Genomic DNA, 17,826 nt, shown 5'->3' with positions numbered 1-17,826 from the left:
TTCTTTATAATGGCTGCAGTGAGAAATATGAACATATAGGTGAATGCTAATTTTCACATGTGTGCTTGTAGCTATAAAATTTTGGTATGAAAACTACTTTATGATATAACATAGGCGCGGAGACTAGAGGTGCGGGGGGTGCTGTAGCACCCCCGGCTCCAGGCTGCTGGCCCCACGCACCCAGAGTCCTGGCTCCCGGCCCCATGCACCTGGGGTCCCGGCTGCCTCAGCTCTGAGGGGGTGGGGGTGGATGGGGTAAGGAGCTGGCTTTCAGTACCCCCAATATTAAAAAGGTTCAAGTGTCAATGCTATATAGTATAACAAACTTAAAGGATAAAAATAAAGAACATATGGAATGCCCAGCAACTAGCACTAGCAGCAGGCAACTCACATGAACTACTAGGAGGAAGTAATATCTTTAGGCAACTTCTTAAAAGGTTTATGCAAATGCTTCTTTTAGTGGAAAGGGCTGTCTCTAACTGGAAGGTTAGGAGCAGAGTAAGAATATGGAATGTTTAATAAAGGGATCCCACCTTGAAAGCTGGAGAATCTATTCTTCCCTTGATGCCTGCAAAAATACCATTAATCTTACGTAGGCAATAACAAGATATAGAACTGTTGGGCCAAATTCATCACTGGCATAAGCAAGTGCAACTCCACTGAAGTCAATGGTGTTGCATCTGCTTAGGGCAGCAACAAATTTGACTTCCGATGTCAGGATTTTTAAAAGTTTAGCACATAAAATATCCAGCGTCACAGGTAAACATCAGGTTAGAGCTCTTTCTTTGACTTCTCAAAAGGGAAATTGTCAAGGTAGCTTTCTGCTAAATGTATAAGCTGCCTCACGGCGGAAAGTAACAGGATGTCAACATCGCACAAAAGATCCAACTCGGAGCAGTAGTTTTTAACAGGTACAATCTGAGCAAGAGGGATTCCAAGTTTCTCTGCAGTTATCCGCATCTGTAGAAAAGGCACAAAATAGATTATCCTAAAGAACTCCCCGACTATTTTTCAATCTTTCTGTTCCTTGAGGAAGCTAAGCAAAAGCTTTGAGTATTTTCACAGATATTGTTTGGTGAGATTAAAAGTGGAAGATATTTTAGTTCTTCAAACTTCCTTATATTGAAGGCATAACTACTTTCACATCATACCCATCCTGCAACTGACGTAGCAACTACATTTTGATGCAGCTACAGTTCAAGACCATATTCACTTTATTTTATTCTTCTTTAGCAAATTCACTGATAGAAACTGACTGTGTAAACTGCCCTGGAGGCCAAAATCCTCTATTTAATCTCAGAGGTGATACCCAGAACACAGGGCTATTTTTCCTTCATAATAATCTAAAGCAGAGGTTCTCAAACTGTGGTCTGCGAGCTCCATTCAGGTGGTCCGCAGATACACCTCTACCTCAATATAATGCTGTCCTCGGGAGCCAAAAAATCTTACCGTGTTATAGGTGAAACCGCATTATATTGAACTTGCTTTGATCCACCGGAGCACGCAGCCCCGCCCCGGAGCGCTGCTTTACCGCCTTATATCCAAATTCATGTTATATCGGGTGGCGTTATATCGGGGTAGAGGTGTAGTTCCCACTAAGGTGCGCGCCTGGGTGGCCGCACACAAAAGAATGAAGGGCCACACACCTAATTAGTGGAGCCACGCAGGGGGGAATAGGGAGTAAGTGGGAGGGAGCAGTGGGGTGAGAAGAGGGGGTGGGTGAAATTTGGGCCATGCAGGCCTGTGGTGGTCAGAGAAAGAGGCGACTTTCCCCAGCTCCAGGGCTGCAGCTGCCGGGGAGAAATGGCCCTCCTTCCCAGACTCAGCTTGGGGGCTGCTGTGGTGAGGGAGAGACCCCCCTCCTTCCCAGCCCCAGCTCCGGGGCTGCCAGAGTGGGGGAGAGAAGGAGAGACCCCCGCTCCTTCCCAGCAGCGGCGGCTCCAGGCACCAGCGCTCCAAGCGCATGCCTGGGGCAGCAAGTCACAGGGGGCACCCTGCCGGTCCCTGCAAGGGCGGCAGTCGGGCCACCTTCGGTGGCATGCCTGTGGGAGGTCCACCAGTCCGGTGGATTCGGCAGCAATTCGGCGGTGGGTACGCCGAAGCCGTGGGACCCGCAGGCATGTCTCCGAATCCGCGGGACCAGGGACCTCCCGCAGGCAAGCCGCCAAAGGCGGCCTGCCTGCCGTGCTTGGGGCAGCAAAAAGGCTAGAGACGCCCCTGCTTCCCAGACCCAGATCGGGGGCTTCCACGGTGGGGGAGACGCCCCTCCTTCCCAGCACCAGCTTGGGGGATGCCATGGTGGTGGGGGGAGAGAGGGTACATCCATCACTTAGAAAGGTAAGGCTACTGCCATTAAAATATCAGTTGTGTGCTTTTATTTGTAGAACAAAAAACCGTAAATTATTATTAAAGTGTTTTTTTATATAGTCCTTTTATCCCAAGCGCTTTACAATAGCTAGCTAATGGTACAAAAAACATTTGGAAAGATCATTAAGTGGTCCACTGAGACCTTCATTAATTTTCAAGTGGTCTGCGAAAAAAAAAGTTTGAGAACCACTGGTCTAGAGAGAACACTCCTAGGGATTCATATCTGGTATAATTCCACTAAAATCCATATTTGGCCTCTCTAGATACAGGGGGATATATTCTCTGGGCCAATCCAGCTCCTTTGTACTGGATTTTGGTCATAACTAGACAGTTAAGATTCTGATGAGAATAGCTCTTTGCTGGTATAAAACTGATACAAGTCAGCTCCTTTAGAACCACGCTTCCGCACACATCCTGACCCAGGGCCGTGTGAGATGTAGGAGTATGGGGAGTATGTCAGAGGCAGGGAGGGACCAAGGCAGAGCTCTGCTTTGCTATGCTAAGCCTCTAAACCATGGTTCACACTGGGGCCAGCGCACAGAGTCAAGGAGCTGCACTCAGCTCCCTGACAGCCCTTCCCCCTGGGATTAATTACATATTTCAGATGCAGAACGTACCCCAGGGTCAGGACTCTACTCTAGGAACTGATCTAGTCCCTTTGTACCATTCTTGCTGAACAAAGCAGCTAGAAAGCAGTCATATCTCCTAAGCCAAGAGTTCTCAAACTACATTGCACCACAACCCTCTTCTGACAATAAAAATTACTACACAACCCCAGGAGCGGGGACCGAAGCCTGAGCCTGCCCAAGCCCTGCTGCCCTCGGTGGGAAGGCAAAGCCGAAGCCCAAGGGCTTCAGTCCCAGGTGGAGAGCCTGTAGCCTGAGCCCCACTGTCCAGGACTAAAGCCTTTGGGCTTGAACGCCGGGGCCCAGCAAGTCTAACACTAGCTCTGATGATTCCATTAAAATGGGGTTGTGACTCACTTTGGGGTCCGGACCCACAGTTTGAGAACTTCTGTCCTAAGCTAAGGATTCTCCAGATGGGGGAGTCTTCAAATGGCATAGAGTTGGCTATTCCTCTTGGCAATGCCTGACTGGGAGATGGCCACTTGGGCCACATTCCTCAAAGGTATTTAGGCACATAACTCCCATTGACTCCCGTTGGCTGAATCAGCCCCAGGCCAGTCTCAGTATTGGGGAACTGAAAACCACCAGCAGCCTCTGATTTTCCACAACTTTCCACCTTGTGTTAGCATTTATGGCTGTGTAAAGAGAATGCAGAGTAGGTGTAAAATTCTACCAAAGCAGAATGACAGCATTTTACAAGCACTCTGCACAGGAGTGAATATCTACACAAGATAGAAGGCAGCAGAACAGGGCTTCCTTCCACTTCCTTCCTCCCCTGATGTGCCTCCAATGCCAAGATGGAGAGGGTAGTTCCAGCAGAAACTCTCTCTCTTTTTTTTTTTTTTTTCCAGTTTTACACCTATTCACACTGAGGGAAATTTGCAGCTGGCCAGATATGGCCAGACTCCAGCTCCTTTATATGCAGTGGGGTTCGGCAAAAGAATCTGGCCCTTAATTTTTAATGAGGTTTCTGATATCTCTGGCTATGTTTACACTACCACGGTAAGTCGACCTACGCTACGCAACTCCAGCTATGTGAATAATGTAGCTGGAGTCGACGTACCTTAGGTTGAGTTACCACAGGGTCTACACTATGGGGAGTCGAGGGGAGAAAATCTCCCATTGACTTACCTTACTCTTCTCGTTGGGGGTAGAATACAGGGGCTGACTGGAGAGTGGTCTGCTGTCGATTTGGCAGGTCTTTACTAGACCCGCTAAATCGACTGCCGGTGGATCGATCTCAGAGCATCGATCCTGGCTGTAGTGTAGACCTGCCCTCCATCTTTTGCTGTTATACTGTTTTATTCTTCAGAGGTAACCAAAGCCTGAGTATTAAATTTAGTTATATTTCCGGCTTGTGCCTACAAGACCAGAATGAGAATGTGTGTAGGAATGCGAGGGGATGCAAGTATTGCAGAAGTAGAGTATCACAATACCTTGATTTGTTGAAGGCAATTGAGTTAATAGATAGCACCACAGTCAACAATGCCATACTTTACCTGTTTCTCAACAGCTTTGCTTTTGTACACACACTGGACGTCTTCTTCAATAGTAGGGCAAATTTCATCCACTTTAGTTAGCAAAACCAGTTGTGGGATCTCTGTATCAAAAAAATGAGTAAGATTTTACACCTAATTTCCCATCAGTTCTTCATTGCAGCTACTTCTGCTTACATAAGTGAAAGTGTTTTGGTTTTGCACAACAACATTAGAAAAAAATATTAATTATTAAACTAATATTAATTAAACAGTTATTGGGCAGCACCCCAATTGTCTTGGTGGGAAGATGTTCTTTTAAGCAAAATGATTATTATTCCCCCAGTACAGTTGACACCACACTTAATGACTCACTCACCTTATTGGGAAGATTGCCGGGGCTGAAATTCAATGAATTCAATGACTGCAAACAAGGGACTCGGAAAACATGGCATACCTAGCTCAGTTCAATAGCACAACTGGGGCCCGTTTTCACCCCCATAGGTTATGTCTCTGTCTATTCCCTCCTATGGAAGTGACTCATATCATGTGGGGAGAAAATCAGGCCCTAAGTGTTGTGTCCAAACACAACCACAAGGGCTAATGATGTTAACTGGCATTTGCAGGCATAAGACTCCGATTCTTCAGTTCTCTTTTCACTTTTTGTTGCAACCCATCTCCATGGCAGCTCTAAATGAAACAATGTTACCTCTACTCCTTTTTAAAACTGTTTTATTGCCTTGGATTATATGTATTTTTAAAGTAATTAATGAAATCAAAGTGAATGTTTCCTGGTAAGATGTTTTCCCAGAAGCCTTTACTCCTGGGAGAATTCTGTGCCACTGCATGCACACATATACACGTGAGAATAGCTTCTGCTGAAAAGTTACTGCAGTTCCACCTTTTGCAAAACAGAGGGTGCTGTGGAGCTAGAACACAGCAGCCACTCCTGGCCAGCACCAGCTCTGATAGGGAAGAGAAAGAGTCTGTCTTCTTCACAGTGCCTGTGGGCTAGGTCAGGAAACAAGAGCTATGAAGAGACAGACAACATGGGGCTGCTGGGGGTCAGACAGGAGCTCATAAGGGCTAGTGGGGGAGGATAGACTAAGGAAGGGTCTGAATGGGAGTGGAGGCGCTGGGCCACAGGGGGGAGGGAGGTGCAGGGCCACATGGGCACAGGGGGTGCAGAGCTACTGGGGGAGGAGGAGTGGCTGGGTGGGGGCACAGAGACACATGGGGATGGGCAGGGCCGGCTTTAGGCCGATTCAGCCGATTCGGCTGAATTGGGCCCCGCGCCAAGAGGGCCCCGCGCTGCAGCTCTCCACCCCGCCCCCAGCTCACTTCCCCCTCCTCCCCTTCCCTGAACACTCCGCCCCCTCCCCTGCTTCCCGCGAATCAGAGATTCGCGGGAAGTCTGAAAAGAAGCAGGGGCGGGCCGGCAGCACAAGGTAAGCTGGGGGGGGGGGGGGGCACGAGAAGGGCTCGGGGCGGCGCGGCCCGTTCCCGCAGGCCCCAGCAGCTCTGGCCCGGCTTGGCTCCGGCCCGGTCCCCGCGGCGCGGCTCGGGTCATGTCCCTCCTTTCCCCCCCCCGGCGCGGCCCCCGCGGCGCGGCTCGGGTCGTGTGTCCCGTCCCCGCCCCGGCGCAGCCCGGGTCGGCTCCGGCCCCCGCGGCTTGGGTCAGGTCGGCTCCGGCCTGGTCCCCGCGGCGCGGCTCGGGTTGTGTGTCCCCCCCCCCGGCACGGCCCCCGCGGCGTGGCTCGGGTCATGTCCCCCCCCCAGCGCGGCCCCCGCAGCGCGGCTCGGGTCTCGTGTCCCCGTCCCCCCCGGCGCAGCCCCCGCGGCGCGGCTCGGGTCTTGTGTCCCCGTCCCCCCCCCGGCGTGGTCCCCGCGGCGCGGCTCGGGTCGTCCCCCCCGCGGCGCGGCTCTGGGTCGGACCCAAGCCCGGCAACCCCGGCCGGAGCGCGGCTCGATTCCTTGCAGCAAGCCCCGCCCCCAGGAATCGGGCCCCGCTCTTGCTAAAGCCGGCCCTGGGGATGGGGGAGGGGGTACAGAGCCACATGGGGATGGGGGTGTGGTGCAGAGCCACATGGGGATGGGGGAGTGGGTGTCTGAGTGGGGGTGGAGGGACACATGTGGACAGGGGGTGCAAGGACACATGGGGATGCAGGGACACATAGGGACAGGGGAAGATGTGCCTGACTGAATGGAGGAAGCTAGGGGTCAGACAGGGTCTGCCTGGGGGACGCTCCCTAACAATCCTTCCCCCCCGCCCCCCAAAAAAGACCCTTTTCCCACCCATACCCAAAACCACATCAAGTTCATACCCAGGCTCCTTCCCAGCAATTACTTCCCTCTCTGAGCTCCTCTGCTACCCGACTCCCCCAAGCCTTTGCCCTGCTTCTGAGGGGTGTGGGAAATATGGTTCTGTAATGTAGTTTAAATGAATTATTACTCAGAGTTTAATATTAATATGCCTAGTAAGGAATCTATTTGTCAAAAAACATTTCCTACATCTTTTTTGTTCTCTGTATTGTTACAGACATACTTACTCACAGGTATTTTGAAATAAAGTACTAAAATAATTGAAACTGATGGATTATATTGTGTTATTTTGACAAATAAAATATGAAGATTTTTGCAGAATTTTAAAATATTGTGTGCAGAGTTTTTAATTTTTTGGTGCAGAATTCCCCCAGGAGTACTAGAAGCCTAGTGCACAGCTCTGTTTCTCTAGTGGTCTGTGTCTCTGCTGTACGGAGGAGCAGAAACTCAATAGGGCACACTGTAAAACCAAAGAGTAGAGAACAACAGAGGTGATCAGGAATTCCTCTATTCTCCCACCAACATCAGAGCCCATTGCTGTGCCCATACTTCCATCGGATTGGGGGCCTGTCCCTCCAGAATGCATTAATCCTGCTCAATCTTGGGTAACCCTCAAGAGCAATATGTGGCAAATTCTCCTCGCACTCCAAGGATAAGCATGGCTTCTAGCAGTACTTCAGACCCTTAATAACCCAAGCTGCTCAGGCTTGAAAGTCAGATCATCTCCTGGGCGTGCCCACTTCATTCTGTTCTATGATATTAGGAGACATAAAACATACCAAACTGGTTCACTTTTCTTCGAAGCTGTTTCAGCTTCTCTTCCAGTTTCTCAGGGAGAATCTCAATTTTGCACCCATCAATAACAAATGCAACACAATGAATCTGATCCTTCAGAGCAGGCATCTTGATATAGCCTGGAGAATCTGGATGAGGGGTGGCAGCTGGATTAAACTGCAAAGAATTTTTTTTATAATAATAAGTAGCACTTCCAAAGAACTGGAGATTCAAAGAGCTGTATAAATACTGATTCTCACAATACCCCTCTGGAACAGGGAGACAAGTATTATTATCAGAGGGGTAGCCGTGTTAGTCTGAATCTGTAAAAAGCAACAGAGGGTCCTGTGGCACCTTTGAGACTAACAGTTGTCTCAAAGGTACCACAGGACCCTCTGTTGCTTTTTATAAGTATTATTATCTCATTTTACAGAGCAATACTGATACGCAGAGAGGGAAAATGATTTACACACACTCATAGATGGAGTGATCAAATCAGGATTAAAATTCAGGATTTCCCAATTCTCAGTCTCATACTAATTTTTCCAGATGGAGAGCCAGATTCTGATCTCTGTTATTGTAAACATGTGTAAATCCAGAGTCACTCCTTTGAAGTCAACAGAGTTCCTCTGAATTTATATTCCTTGTGGAAAAGTAATAAAGAAACCAAAAGACATCTCTAGAAATTAAAAAGGATTTTTGACATATTACTTGTGTGTATGTTTTTAATCACACTTTTTATTAAGGTTCCATCTATAAAGCATTAATAAATTATTAACAGATGTTTTAATAAATGGTTAATTTATTATTATGATTGTTGTAGAGTCCATCAAAACTTTACTCATAACTCATAACTATGGCTTATAACCATCTGTAACATCTACTCATGTGCTTAAAGCCATCTGTACGCGTGCTGCTCAGAACTGTAACATGCTTTTAACATTCTTCATTTATTACTTCTTTGTAAACCATTTATAGATGGAATTTTAATATAAAGTGGGACCAAATAAATCACAGGAAAATTGGTCTTGTGGTTAAAGCATAAAACTGGGACTCGGGATATCTGGCTTCCAATATATCTTTGACCAAGATAATTAATCACTGTTCCTCAGTTTCATATTTTTAAAATGGGATTAATAAAACTTTATATCTCACTGGGTTGTTGTGAGGATAAATTAAGGTTTGTGAGGGGCCGAGATACTACACTGATGAGAATCATACAACGACCTTAGCCCTCCATTTTTGCTTCTGTAACAAGCTCAGTTCATCTGGAATGAAGAATCAAAGTCTACATCTCTTGCATATTACAATAGTTAATATTTGGAATGGTCTGTAGGCGGCAGCTATCTAGTAATCGAGACAAATGACCAGATGAGAAGGCGCTGTACTAAGCTTGAATATGGTAGAAGTTGCTCTTTTCTAGAGCTGGTCAAAAATGTTTTAAAACTATGTTTTCAAAAAATTCAAAATGTCAACGTTGTTTCTGTTTCACCAAACTAACCCATTCTTCATTTTTCATCAGAAAAAAAATATTTAAAAATCCTCATTTCCTGAAAACCAGGTTTCCAGTAAAAAAATAAATTAGAGAACCATTTCAATAAAGGAATCGATGACATTTTTGCTAAAAAAATCTTGGAAACAATTTAATGAAAAACAAAAAAAAATTCAAGACACAACAGAAATTTGGGGGAGATGTGGTTTTAAAGTCCATTTTTCTATTTAAAACTTTTTTGTTCAAAATATTTCAGCCAGCTCCAATCTTTATATACCTTGAGCCTGATTCTCCCTTAGCTTGTACCTGTACAAAATAGGTACCAAACGCTACCTGGGCAGAAGGGTAGACAGCAATTTAAATCAACTTTGCATAACTGTAAATGCCTACACAAGGTGCAGGAGAGTGGAGAATCAGGCCTAAACACCTTTCCATAGTTTATTTATTTTCAAATACACCTTACCTGTGATCACCTCACCTGTGATCACCATTCATAAGCTTTTACTGTACAAATGCAAGAATCTACTGAGCACAGTGGGTATTTTGTTCCACAGTAATTAAATGTAAGATATAATATTTGTACATGTAAAGAAACATTTAAGGATATCACTGGGTCTAATAAGGAACTGCACAGAATTTGTAGAAATCCTACCTGGTACCTATCAGGAAATGGCCTTTTATTATGTTGGACACTTCATCAATTTCCAGACCCACTCCTGAGTTTTCTTCTATTCCCATTGTGTCACAGAGGATAATAGGCAGAGGCTTGCCATCTCTTCCATCTTTAACTGGGTAAGTCCTGTACTATTGGGACAAAAAAATATGTAAAATAGTATAGAAAGACATAGCTGAAAAATGAATATTTAGAGCCAGATTACTATTTCTTAACCACATTGAGTAATACCTTTCTCGTCACAAGTAGATGCATGGAATTCAGTGGGGGCAATCATAGACCATCTTTGGATTTTCCATTTAGTTGGGGGGGAGGAAATGTGGATTTTTAACTAAGAGACTGTGATTTAGCTTGGATGTTGTTTAATTAGAAGCAAATATTTACCTGTGTTGTCATGCTAGCATTATCAGATCCCACTACGGCTTGGCTTGTCACATAACCTCGGAAAACTGAATTCACAGAGTTGAAAAAAATGGACTTCCCAGCTCCAATTGGACCAAGAACCAAAATCTGAATCTGTGGCACTGAATTTAAATAAGGTTTGTAAGATCTGATTTCCTCCATTATTTTCCCTCTTTCCCTGTTAAGACAAAAAGATTTGCATAATTTCAAACACCCATGAGATCACAGCACATGTTTTGCACTACATATAGGCACAGTGAAATTAGGAAACTGTAAATATTCCCCATCTTTCCCTATACTCCATTTTTAACTATCATCAAACACACACTGCTAAACAATCAGTAGGGCCATTGGACAATCAAATGCTAAAGGAGCATGCGAGGAAGATAAGGCCATTGCAGAGAAGCTAAATGAATTCTTTGCATCAGCCTTCACTGCAGAAGATGTGAGGGAGATTCCCACACCTGAACCATTCTTTTTAGGTAACATATCTGAGGAACTGTCCCAGATTGAGATGTCATTAGAGGTTTTGGAACAAACTGATAAATTAAACAGTAATAAGTCACCAGGGCCAGATGGTATTCATCCAAGAGTTCTGAAGGAACTCAGATATGAAATTGCAGAACTACTAACTGTGGTATGTATCAGAGGGGTAGCTGTGTTAGTCTGAATCTGTAAACAGCAACAGAGGGTCCTGTGGCACCTTTAAGACTAACAGAAGTATTGGGAGCATAAGCTTTCGTGGGTAAGAACCTCACTTCTTCAGATGCAAGTAATGGAAATCTCCAGAGGCAGGTATAAATCAGTATGGAGATAACGAGGTTAGTTCAATCAGGGAGGGTGAGGTGCTCTGCTAGCAGTTGAGGTGTGAACACGAAGGGAGGAGAAACTGCTTCTGTAGTTGGATAGCCATTCACAGTCTTTGTTTAATCCTGATCTGATGGTGTCAGATTTGCAAATGAACTGGAGCTCAGCAGTTTCTCTTTGGAGTCTGGTCTGGTCTGGTTCTTACCCACGAAAGCTTATGCTCCCAATACTTCTGTTAGTCTTAAAGGTGCCACATGACCCTCTGTTGCTTTTAACTGTGGTATGTAACCTATCATTTAAATCAGCTTCTGTACCAGATGACTGAAGGATAGATAACATAACACCAATTTTTAAAAAAGGCTCCAGAGGCGATCCTGGCAATTATAGGCCGGTAAGCCTAACTTCAGTACCAGGCAGATTGATTGAAATGATAATAAAGAACAGAATTATCCAGAAACATAGATGGACATGATATGTTGGAGAAGAGTTAACATGGCTTTTGTAAAGGGAAATCATGCCTCACCAATCTATTAGAATTCTTTGAGGGGATCAACAAACATGTGGACAAGGGTGATCCAGTGGATATAGTATACTTAGATTTTCAGAAAGCCCTTGACAAGGTCCCTCCCAAAGGCTCTTAAGCAAAGTAAGCAGTTATGGGATAATAAGGAAGGTCCTGTCATGGATCAGTGACTGGTTAAAAGATAGGAAACAAAGGACAGGAATAAATGGTCAGTTTTCAGAATGGAGAGAGGTAAACAGGGGTTCCCCCAAGGATTTATACTTGAATCAGAGCTGTTCAACACATTCATAAATGATCTGGAAAAGGGGATAAACAGTGGGAGTCAAAGTTTGCTGATTAAACGAAATTACTCAGATAATTAAGTCCAAAGCAGACTGCAAAGAGTTACAAAGGAATCTCACAAAAATGAGTGACTATGCAACAAAATGGGAGATGAAATTCAATGTTGAATATAATCCCAACTATACATACAAAATGATGGGGTCTAAATTAGCTGTTACCACTCAAGAAGGAGATCTTGGAGTCATTGTGCTCTGAAAACATCCACTCAATGTGCAGCAGCAGTCAAAAAAGCTAACAGGATGTTAGAAACCATTAGGAAATGGATAGAGAACAAGACAGAAAATATAGTGATACATCTATATAAATCCATGGTACGCCCACACCTTGAATACTCTGTGCAGATCTGGTCACCCCATCTCTAAAAAGATATATTGGAATTGGAAAAAGCACAGAGAAGGGCAACTAAAATTAGGGGTATGGAACAACTTCCGTATGAGGAGAGATTAAAAAAGATTGGAACTTTACAGATTGGAAAAGAGACGACTAAGGGGGGATATGATAGAGGTCTATAAAATCTTCACTGACGTATAGAAAGTGAATCAGGATGTGTTATTTACTCCTTCTCATAACACAAGAACTAGGGGGTCACCCAATGAAATTAATAGGCAGCAGGTTTAAAACAAACAACAGGAAGTACTTTTTCACACATCGCACAGTCAACCTGTGGAACTCTTTGCCAGGAGATGTTGTGAAGGCCAAAACTATAATAGGATTCAAAAAAGAAGTTAATGGTGGATAGGTCCATCAGTGACTATTAGCCAGGATGGGCAGAGATGCAACACCATGCTCTGAGTGAACCTAGCCTCTGGGTGCCAGAAGCTGGGAGTAGATGACAGGGGCTGGATCATTTGATGTTAGTGTGTTCTGTTCATTCCCTCTGAAGCGCCTGGCATTGGCCACTGTCAGAAGACAGGATGTTGGGGTAGATGGACCGTTGGTCTGACCCAGTATGGCCATTCTTATGTTCTTATGTACATAGTCTACTGAGGACCGTTGCAGCAGCTAGAGTGACCATGGTTGATGGTGTCACACCAGGCATCATGTTGTGAAGTTCCTAGCTATGGCTCATTCCTGTGAATCCATAAATCTCCAGGGTAGTCACATAGACACATCAGGTAGAATCAAGACATGGACCCCTTCACATGACAATGTAGAGTTTGAGAGCATCCTGGTAACATGGCCAAAGAGCATGCAATGGTGCTTTTGAATATAGTGAGCAACTGAAGAACAGACAGATTTCTTTGAGAGTATGACCTTCACACAAAGTCAAACTACTTTATGCTCAGGATTTGGTGCTGATATCACATATGGAATGGATATTTAACTATGGTGTCCTGTATTTTGGGTGCCCAATTTCAAGCACCTAGGACCTGGTTTTCAGAAAATGCAGAGTACCTACAGTTCCTATTGAAGCCAATGGGAGATTCAGGTTCACAGCACATGTAAAAATCTGCCCTAAGGTGTCTCAATCTGTGTACCCTAAATGAGTGTTCATCTTTAAAAATTTTGAAAACATATTAAACCAATGCTGCCTAAAATAGTTGCTTTGAATGTCACAGGGGAATTAAATCTCTGTTGCAATGTGCTGGCTCTGTCACAGGAATGGCAGCAAAGTTAAATTCATTCAAACAGGTTTCGAAGTAAACTAAAAGCTATTAGGAAGGTAGGGTTAATCCGGTTTCACAACATATGTATACAGAGCATACAAGTTGTCATGCATTACACATGTATTCTGGTAACCAGCCTCAGGTACCGTAAACCACGAAATGCAGCTTAGGTCTTGTAAGCTGTGCACTGTGAAAACATAGCAAATAAGCAGAATCAGACAGAACTGACAAATCTGAACCAACATCTAGCATGCAGTCATTGGAGTGTGACTGTTTTCTAGATGTGCAACTGTCAACATAGCAAAGGAGTTTCTGAATAGGATGAGGTGAACAGCAATTCTCTACACTCACGGTTATATCAGGCACTGTGACTTCATGTTCCTGATTTCTGAAATGGGGACAGAGGCATGTTTTATAGAAATGTCTTGTCACATTGTTGATACATGGCATCTTTGACAGAACATCCTGTACAGCTAACTATGTACAGCATATATGCTTAGTGGAAGCACAACATTCTTTCATGGAGGGTGTTTTAACTAACCTGACATCTGTTGCAAAAGTAAGACAGCAAAGCACAAAACGTCCAACAAGTTCTCTGAATGTGCTGGGGACCATGTTTGTTTCAGACAATGAAGGAAGTAACCAAGTGGCAACCATTTTGACTTCATTCTGAATAACAAGGAGGAATTGGTTGCAAATCTGAAGGTAGAAGACAATTGGGAAGTGATCATGAAATGATAGATAGTGAAAGCAGCAGCATGAAGACAATGGACTTCAAAAAAGCAGACTTTAACAAACTCAGAGCGAAAATGTAAGGGAAAAAGAAGTTAAGTAGAAATGGCAGTTTCTCAAAGAGACAATATTAAATGCACAGCACCAAACTATCCAGGTGTGAAGGAAAGCTAGGAAGAATAGTAAGGGGCCAATATGCCTCCATCAGGAGCTTTTTCATTACCTGAAAATCAAAAAAGAATCCTACAAAAAGTGGAAACATGGACAAATTGCTACAGATGACTACAGAAGAGGTCAAGCTTTATAAATATGATACAAGAGTAGTAAATAAGCAAAATATCATTCACTATTTTCTAACATACTAAAAATGTACAATTAATAAGAATGTGAAAATATAAAGTTTCAGAGTAGCAGCCGTGTTAGTCTGTATCTGCAAAAAGAACAGGAGTACTTGTGGCTATTTAGTTGTAAATCAACATGTTTTAATGGTTATATCAACCAATGAGAATGCACCTTTCTTTAGAAAATAAGTGAAATTGATTAAAATGGATTATTTAAATCACGACTTTCCACTTGGTGATTTAGATCAATCTACCCTCATAAAAGGCAATAAAAAGAGATTCTATAAATACATTAGGAGCAATAGAAAGACAAGGGAAAATGTAGATCTACTAGTTTGTGGGAAGGAGAGCTAATAACAGATGACATCAAGAGGTGTTTAATGCCTATTTTGCTTCAGTCTTCACTAAAAAGATTAATTGTAACCAGATACTCAATACAATTAATATTAACAACAAGGGGAAAGGAACATAACCAAAAATGGAAAGAACAGGTTAAAGAATAAGTTAGATGTATTTAAGTTTGCAAAGCCTGATGAAATTCACCCTAGGAACTAGCTGAAGCAATCTCAGAACCATTAGCAATTATCTTTGAGAACTCAGGGAGGATGAGTGAAGGACTAGAGAAGAGCAAACATAGTATTTATCATTAAAAAGAGGAACAAAGAGGACTTGGGGAGTTACAGACCTGTCAGTCTGATTTCGATACATGGAAAGATACTGGAACAAATTATTAAACAATCAATTTGTAAGCATCTAGAGGATAACAGAGTGGTAAAAATAGCCATCATGGCATTGTGAAGAACAAATCATGCCAAACCAACATAATTAGTGGATCAGAAGTGAAGCTGTAGACATGATGTATCTTGATTTTAGTAAGGTTTTTGACAGAATCCTATATGACATTCTCATAAGCAAATTAGGGGCAAATAGTCTAGATCAGTGGTTCTCAAACTTTTTTACCCGTGACCCCTTTCACATAGCAAGCCTCTGAGTGCGACCCCCCCTTATAAATGAAAAACTCTTTTTTACATATTTAACACCATTATAAATGCTGGAGGCAAAGCGGGGTTTGGGGTGGAGGCTGACAGCTCACGATCCCCCATGTAATAATCTCGTGACCCCCTGGAGGGGTCCCAACCCCCAGTTTGAGAACCCCTGGTCTAGATGAAATTATTACAAGGTGGGTGCAAAACTGGTTAAAAGAATATACTTAAAGAGCATTTATCAAGGGTTTGCTATCATACTGGGTGGACATATCTAGGGGTTCCACCGAGTTGGTCCTGGGTCCGACTTGAATAATTAAGTGAAGAGTACACTTATAAAATCTGTAGATGACACCAAGCTGGGAGGGGTTGCTAGCACTTTGGAGGACAGAATTAGAAGTCAAAATGATCTCAACAAATTGGAGAATTTGTCTGAGATTAATAAGATGCACTTCAATAAAGACAAGTGCGAAGTACTAAACTTAGGAAGGAAAAATCAAATGTGCAGTTACAAAATGGGGAATAACTGTCTAGGTGGTAGTACTGTTGAAAAGGATCTGGGGGTTATAGTGGCTCACAAATTGAACAGGAGTCAACAATGTGGTGCAGTTGCAAAAAAGGCTAATATCATTTTGAACTCTGTTAACAGCAGAGTCAAATGTAAAGCACAGTAGGTAATTCTCCCACTCTACTCAGAACTGGTGAGAGGCCCCAGCTGGAGTACTGTGTCCAATTCTGGGCACTATAATTTTGGAAAGATGGACAAACTGGAAAGAGTCCAGAGAAGAGCAACAAAAATGGTGAAAAGTTTAGAAAAACTGATCTATAAGGAAAAGCTAAAAAATCTCGGCATATTTAGACTTCAGAAAACAAGACTGAGCGGGGGACTTGATAACAGGACTGTTATAAAGAAGAGGGTGATCAATTGTTCTCCATGCTCACTAAAGGCAGGACAAGAAGTAATGGACTTAATCCACAGCAAGGGAGATTTAGATATTCGGAAAACCTTTTTAAGTATAAGGATAGTTAAGCTCTGGAATAGCTGCTTAATCATGGTCTGTAATCCTCTGGAATGCCACTTTAAGTCTCTGCCATAGCAGACTCACTGTGGCTAGGAATAAGCATAACTCTTCATGAAGCTTATTTTGGTTCAGACATTAATTTCTCATGTATGTCTAATCTGTTCTGAAATCATCATTTTGTACTTATCCCCAGATTGTGAGGTGCTCAGACACTATGGTCATAGGTGCCATATTAGTACCTAAGATACATAGATAAGCATTTCAGCAACACATGTCTGTCTATTCTAGCACCATCTAGTTAATTCCTAAAATAACTCGCCTCACCAGAGCTTTTGGTGGCCACAGATCATTATAGTGATATATTACAACAGTTAACTTACTCAGTTGTCCATGTAATCTTCCTCCATGGAGATTCCAGGAAGCTGCTAATATCTAGGGGAAAGGAACATATAACATTAAGAGTACGAAGCTATAATTTCCTCAGTAAACATTTTCTCTTTTGATATCAATTTACCTTCAACTCGATACACCTCACATTCCAGAAGGCCTAGATCATTTCCAAGCAGATCAGCAACATTGAATGTGTAGTTGTTGTTAGAACTTGTTGCTGCTGCTGCTGCATTTTGGTCCAACAACTGCAGTGCTCCACCTCCAAAATTAGGGCCACTGGGACTATGGTCATATATAGCAGATGTTGCAGTTTTAACAGGAATTTTTAGTGGGCTGAGCACACCCTCTTTGCCTTTTAATCTAAGGAGAAAAGCCTTCTCATCATTTATGTACTTTCCAGATGAAACATATCACTGACTCGTAAATCCTCCAAAAACATAACCACTTCCGTTATATGCTACTGCTACAGTTGGCCCTTGTGCATCACACTTGGCATGAAATATAGAAGCATTGTAACCATGGATGCTTGCTTTATAGAGAAGACTTAAGCATCTGCTCTCCAACAGATGTTGCAGTTGCTCTTCCTCATCTTGTGTTAATCTAGATTTGACCCCAACCATTCTTCTTAATCTAAAAAGACAGAAAAGATTTTACAATTACTAGTATTACAATAAGAAAAATGTATTATTATTTTTAACTCAACTCAACTCACCAAAGATGGAAGGTAGTGGTGTAGTGGTGAAGGCCCTGTGTTCCCCATGGAAGAAAGAGGCATGACAGTAAGTCATTATCATCATTATTATTATTGGTTGTATTCCAGGGCTATCTAGAGTCCCCAACTGAGGTCAAGGCCATATTGTATGAGGCACTGTCCACACACATAGTTAGAGACAGTCCCTAACCGAAAAAGCCTACCGTCAAAATAAACAAGACAGACAAATAGGGGAA

At 43.3% G+C, this 17,826-nt stretch overlaps 1 pseudogene; it reads right to left on the bottom strand.

The window, feature by feature from the left end:
• Positions 1 to 740: 740 nt before the first annotated feature.
• On the bottom strand, positions 741 to 17,498 carry LOC122174559 (interferon-induced protein 44-like; annotated as a pseudogene).
• Positions 17,499 to 17,826: the final 328 nt, after the last annotated feature.

This window comes from Chrysemys picta, chromosome 8 (assembly GCF_011386835.1).
Source record: "Chrysemys picta bellii isolate R12L10 chromosome 8, ASM1138683v2, whole genome shotgun sequence".
NCBI lineage: Eukaryota > Metazoa > Chordata > Testudines > Emydidae > Chrysemys > Chrysemys picta.
This window is presented reverse-complemented; position numbering and strand designations above follow the sequence as displayed.